This window comes from Miniopterus schreibersii (genome assembly GCF_964146895.1).
Source record: "Miniopterus schreibersii genome assembly, chromosome: 4".
Taxonomy (NCBI): Eukaryota; Metazoa; Chordata; class Mammalia; order Chiroptera; family Miniopteridae; genus Miniopterus; species Miniopterus schreibersii.
This window is the reverse complement of record NC_138105.1, coordinates 69,314,684-69,321,115: the sequence shown is the minus strand read 5'-3', so window position 1 is coordinate 69,321,115 and position 6,432 is coordinate 69,314,684.

Genomic DNA, 6,432 nt, shown 5'->3' with positions numbered 1-6,432 from the left:
AATTTTAGAAGGGCCACAGGGTACTTTATAGGGTCGAGGATATGTTTAGTATCTGGATTGTGGTGAAAGTTTCCAGGGTGTGAAAACTCATCGGAGCGTACACTTTAAATTTGTGTGGGTTGTTGTATATCAATTATACCTTAATAGAGCTGTAAAAAAATTTCTATGCATCTAACTCAGAGGAATGTTAGAAGGAGGAGCTGAGTTCCTCAGTATTTAGCTCTTAGCAGGGCCTTGAAGGTACAGTTAGGGCCCTGCCTCAACCTGAAAGGCGAGATGACAGTGTAGTGACCCTGTGAACCACAGAGAGGGTGGCCTCTAGTGGCCAGCCCCGGGGCACTGTCCCCAGCCGGTTTAAGAAAGCCAGAAGAGGATTTGGATGAGGATTTGGACTGTGAAGGAGAAGGAAAGGACAATCACCTTCCTGACTTTCCCTTTGCTCTTGCTTCACTCTCTTCCCTTCAGTCACACCTGCCTCCTTTCTCAAACTCAAGAGGTACTATCCCACCTCAGGATCTTTGCACTTGCTGTTTTCGCTCTTCCCTGAGATAGCTGCACTGCTCCCCCTGAACCTCCTTCAGGACTTTATTCAAATGTCACCCCTTAAAATTCCTCCACGCCCACCACTGGGCTCCTTACCTCCTTCCCTGCTATAATTTTTTCCAGCGCAATTACCACAGCCTTGATTAAGTCAGCTCAGGCTGCTGTATGTAACAAACACCAAAGACTGGGTGGCTTAAACAACAGACATTTATTTCTCACAGTTCTGGAAGGTAGACGTTCAAGATCAGGGTGTCAGTAGAGCCGGGATGTTCGTGAAGGCCTCTTCCTAGTTATGTCCTCACACGGCCTCTCCTAGCAGAGAGAGAGAGAGAGAGAGAGAGACTGAGATCTGGAGTCTCTTCCTCTTCTCTTTTTATAAGGTCACTATTCCCATCATGGGGACTCCACCCTCATAACCTCATCTAACCCTAACCTCCTCCAAATACCATCACACCGGGGGGTTAGGGCTTCAACATATGAATTTTGCGGAGTGGGCACAAACATTCAAACAGTAGCACTGATTTTATTTATTTATTTATTTATTTATTTATTTATTTATTTATTTAAGAATAGCTTCTTGATATTTAGAGAGAGAGGAAGGAAGAGAAGCATCGATGTGAGAGCATGACATTGATCGGCTGCATCCCACATGCCCCCCACTGGGGATCAAGCCTGCCACTTGGGTCAATTCAAGTCCCTGAATTGACCGGGACTTGAACCTGCAACCCTTTGGTGCAAAGGCTGACGCTCAAGTAACTGAGCCACAGCACTGATTTTATATATACAGTATATGTTGATTTTCTTTATATACATACACACACACATATATAAAATTTCTATGTTTATTACCTGTTTCCACCACAGCTTGAGGGCAGGGGCCTCTTTCCATCTTGGTCACTGTTGGGTCCTCAACACACAGTCTGTGGCCTGGCTCGTCACAGGTGTTCAACAAACAACACAGTAGGTGCCACAAAAAACTTGTGAAATGCAAAGAGAACTTGTTGCTTCACAGGGGATAGATGTGTTGTGGGGCCCATAAGCCCCCTCCTGTTTGATCTGGTGACTGACCCCCACAGTGGCCACAGCTGGTTCACCCTTGAGGAGGAGGGTGTTTTACTGTAGGGCCCTGAATTCCTTGTCCCTCCCCACTCCTCCATGAGTGGAGCCACAACATCAGCTTCTCATCTGCGTCTCCATCCCCAGCCCAAAGTCCAGCCACCACCTGTGTTGCCCCTGGAATGTTCTCTGTGTCCTGAATTGATCCTGCATTTCACCATCACTGGCTTTTCCCCCCAGGCCTTGCCCATCCCCAGCCTCCATTGCCTTTCTTACCAGGTCTGAGATATCACTTCATACCTGTCAGAATGACTATCATCAAAAAGACAAGAGATAACAAGTGTTAGCACTTAGCATAATGCCCTCAAGCTCCATCTATGTTGCCACAAGTGACAGGATTTCTTTCTTTTCTATGGCTGAATAATATTCCATTATATGTATATAATAGAATGTATATTTCTTTTTTAATCCTCACTAAGGATATGGCTTTTTTTCATTGATTTTAGAGAGAGAGAAAGGGGAGTAGAGAGAGAGAGAAACACCGATGTGAGAGAGAAACATTGACCTGTTGCCTCCAGTATGTCCCCCAACCAGGGACCGAACCCACAACCTTTTGGCGTATGGGACAACACTCCAACCAAGCCAGCCAGCCAGGGCTGGAATGTGTATTTCTTTATCTATTTATCCACTGATGAACATTTAGGCTGTTTCCATACCTTGGCTATTGTAAATAATGCTGCTGTGAATATGAGGGAGCAGATTTTTTTTGAGATAGTGTTTTATTTTCTCTAGATATATTCCCAGTAGTGGAACTGCTGGATCATATGGTAGTTCTATTTTTATTTTTTTGAGGAACCTCCATACTGTTTCCCGTAGTGGCTGCACCAATTTACATTCCCACCAAGAGCGCAAGAGTTTTCCTTTTTCTCTACATCCTCGACAACACTCATTATTTCCTGCTCTTTTGACAATAGCCATTCTGACAGGTGTGAGTTGATATCTCATTGTGGTTTTAATTTGCATTTCCCCGATGATTAGTGATGTTCAGCATTTTTTATGTACCTGTTGGCAGTCTGCATATCTTGTTTGGAAAAATGTCTATTCAGCTCCTCCAAAAAGACATATTGAAGTCCTAACCCCAGGTACCTGTGGCTGTGACCTTATTTGGAAATAGGGTCTTCGTCAATATAATTAGTTAAGATGAGGATATATTGGGTTAGAGTGGGCCCTGAATCCAAGATGACTGATGCCCTTATAAGAAGGGAAGACAGCCTGACTAGTGTGGCTCAGTGGTTGAGTGTTGATCCGGGAACCAAGGGGTCACCGGTTCGATTCCCAGTCAGGACATATTCTAGGGTTTTGGGTTTGATCCCCAGTGGGGGCCATGCAGGAGGCAGCTGATTGATGATGTTTCTCTTCTTCTCCCTTCCTCTCTTTCTAAAAATGAATAAAAACATATTTAAAAAAGGAAAAAAGAAGGGAAGACAGAGCCCAGCTGGCGTGGCTCAGTGGTTGAGCATTGACCCGTGAACCAGAAGGTCACCGTTTTGATTCCTGATCAGGGCACATGCCTGGGTTTCGGGCTTGATCCTCAGTAGGGGGCTTGCAGGAGGCAGTCAATCAATCTTTCTCTCATCAGTGTTTCTATCTCTCTCTCCCTCTCCCTTCCCCCTCCTCTAAAATCAATAAAAGCATATTTTAAAAAAATAAAAGAAGGGAAGACAGAGAGAGACTCACAGGAAGAAGGTCACATGGCCATGGAGGCAGAGCTTGGGGTTATGTCGCTGCAGGTGAACCAAAGAATGCCAGTATAACCACCAGAAGCTAGTAAGAGGCACAGAGGGGTTCTCCCCTCTCCTCTGGAGCCTTCAGAGAGAGCATGGGCCCAATGACACCCTAATTTTGGAATTCTGGCTTCCAGAACTGTGAGAATCCACTTCTGTTTTAAGCCACCCAGTTTGTGGTGATTTATTACAGCAGCCCCAGGAAAGCCATGCAGCCTGTTGACCCCTCCTGTTATCCATGCCTCAGCTTGCCCTGCTCTGAGAGGTCCTGACCTCCAGCTTGGGCCCGGCCTCCTTTATGTGTTCTCAGGCTTCCCTTGACCATAAGTGTAATAATTCCTAATCACCTGTGTCATTGCTTGTTAATTCCTGTGTCTCCTGTGAGAACCAAAGCCCCACAAAGGTGAGTGATAACTGTCCTATGGCCATTATTCTTTCAAGAACATCCATAATCAATCACTTGCAACACACACCAAGGGCCAACAATGACAATGAGAGAAAACAAGCGGCACCTGCTCTCCAGTGCCTCCTGTGTTGAAACACGCAAGATGCATAATAACTGTTTGTTGAATGACTAAGTAAATGATTATAGAACTTAGCTGTCCTCAGAGCCTCCTCCCAGCTGTTTCTGAGAGTCTTCACAGCTGACTTCTCTAGGGCTCCAGAACAGCTTCCTCAATCTTTGCTTTATTGGCTTTATCTGTCTTAAGTCATTTAATCCTCAGCACAACCCTATAGGGTAGGTACAAATATGATCCCCATTTCGCAGGTGAGGAAACAGAGGCTCAGATATAGAGCTCATACAGTAGGGGAGCTACTATTATTCCCTTGTGGTAATCTTCATAGTCACTATGCATTTAAAACTCAAAAAGCAACTCGATAAAAACACGGGCAAAAGATTTGAACGGACTCTTCACAAAAGAAGATAACTGGATGCCAAGCAGCACATGAAAACATTTTCAACATCATTAGCCACGAGGGAGGTGCAAAATAGCATGGTAATCAGATGCCACTACAAGCCCATTGGAACAGCTAAATGAAAAGACTGACCTTACCAAATACTGGCGAGGATATAGAGGAACTAAAACATTTGGAGTCCATGAAGATTATTGTAGGTTAGTGACAACTCATTAAAATTGGGAAAAAAAAAAAATCAGTGTAGTGGCATTGGGGCACCAATGCAAAATTGCACTGAAGTGGAACTCAATAAAGTAGGATTGCTTTCTGGTGACTGTATTTTGGCATCAGTGCATGAATTTTATCATGGATCTCTCAGCAATTCTAAGGGTGTTTCCATGACTCTCTACCCAGTCCCCATGCCCCTTAGTGAAATAAATCAGGCCTAGAAATCCCTCCCAGGCTAAGCAGTTGCTAGAATAAATTACATCCTTTAAAAGAAAACGTAAATATGCAGATAGGTGCTTTCTCACGATAGATGAGCCTTTCCTTGACCAATTTCCTTGGAGCCATCTGTCCTGACTCTCATGCCTCTATTGCACTGAGAGTTGTGTGAGAGAATGCTCTAGAAATGAACTGTGTTCGTTGCTGCCTTTTTGGCTGATAGTTTGCAAAACTATTTTTTTCATTCAGCGAATGTATCCCAAGCATCGACTATGTGCCATATTCTGTGCTGGATTTGGGACCGCAGCAACGGATGGGACACACACTGCTGTCTCTTCTTGGGATCTTGGAGATGGAATGTGGGAGATAGATGATGAACTCATTACACAAATAATTACATAGTTATAGTTTTAATAAGGGTCATGTAGGAAAACACAAGCTTACAATGGGGGGAGGTAATCCAGTTTGGGGGCTTTGTTCCAGGAGGATTTCTCTGAGGAAGCCACATTTAAGATGGGTTCTGTATTAGTTGGGATAGGTAAAGTTTCACTGTGGTAACAAGCAAGTCCAAAGTACAGTGGTTTAACAAAACCAAAGTTTATTTCCCCCTCATTTTACTCATCCTACATGGGTTGGCAGGGACCCAGCCCCACACTATCACGCAGGGTCTATGCCGACAAGGCACCCACCATCTTGTAGCTGTACCGTCACCTCAATTGCCACAGAGGAACAAAAGGGAAACTGGAGAAGTGGGCAGGGGGGAAGCTTTTTGATGCCTTTGCTCAGAAGTGAGTGACATACTCATCTCTACTCACATTCAAATGGCTGGAATTAGTCAAGGGAGCCACTTCATTCAATGTAGTTTTTCATTCAATAGATATTGTTCTACCCTAGAAATGTCTATTATGGGATCTAAAAGATGAGTAGAAATTAGCCAGAAAAAAGAGAGGATGAAAGTGCATTCCTAGCAGAATGAACAGCACATTCAAAGACAGTGGAAGCAGAGACAATGGGTTTATGGACTCAAAATTCAGACAGTAAAAGACTTTCAATTCATACCACTATTTCCAGCCAAAATACTGGTCAAATGTAAGGAGCAAGTAAAGACATTTTAAAACATGGAAGAGTTAAAAAATATTATGTCCCATGCTCTTATATTCTCAGAAAGTTACTGCAGGATGCACTCCACTAAAACAAGGTGTTGTAGCAAGGGGGAAAAAAGACATGACATTGAGGAAATGGGTCCCAACATAAGATACAAAGAGAATTCCCAGGAGGGTGAGAGAAGGAATCCCTCAGCAGAAAGAAGCCAGCAGGAAAACAGAATTCTACATATAGATTATCTGGCAGATTTGATCATTTAGAAAGTTGAATTGAGACACACTGTCAGAACTTCTAAGAAAGACAAGTAAAGAAAAGAAAAAAGGCAATTAACTCCAGGTGGAGAAATTATACATCATAATAATTATACTTCTCAATTGTATCCTTCAAAGAAAAATGAAATTACATTTCCATAAAAACAATAAAAAGAATATGAGCCGTCAAGACATCAGGTGAATGCATGTCTCATATCCAGTTGATTACTCAGTGGCACCATGTGATGGCTGAGATGCATCTTAAACCCAATGTGCTCCAAACTGAACTTCCCAAATTGAACTGACTTTTCTGTAGCTCTTCGGCTTTCAAGTCTCAGAGGCCTGAAACAAAA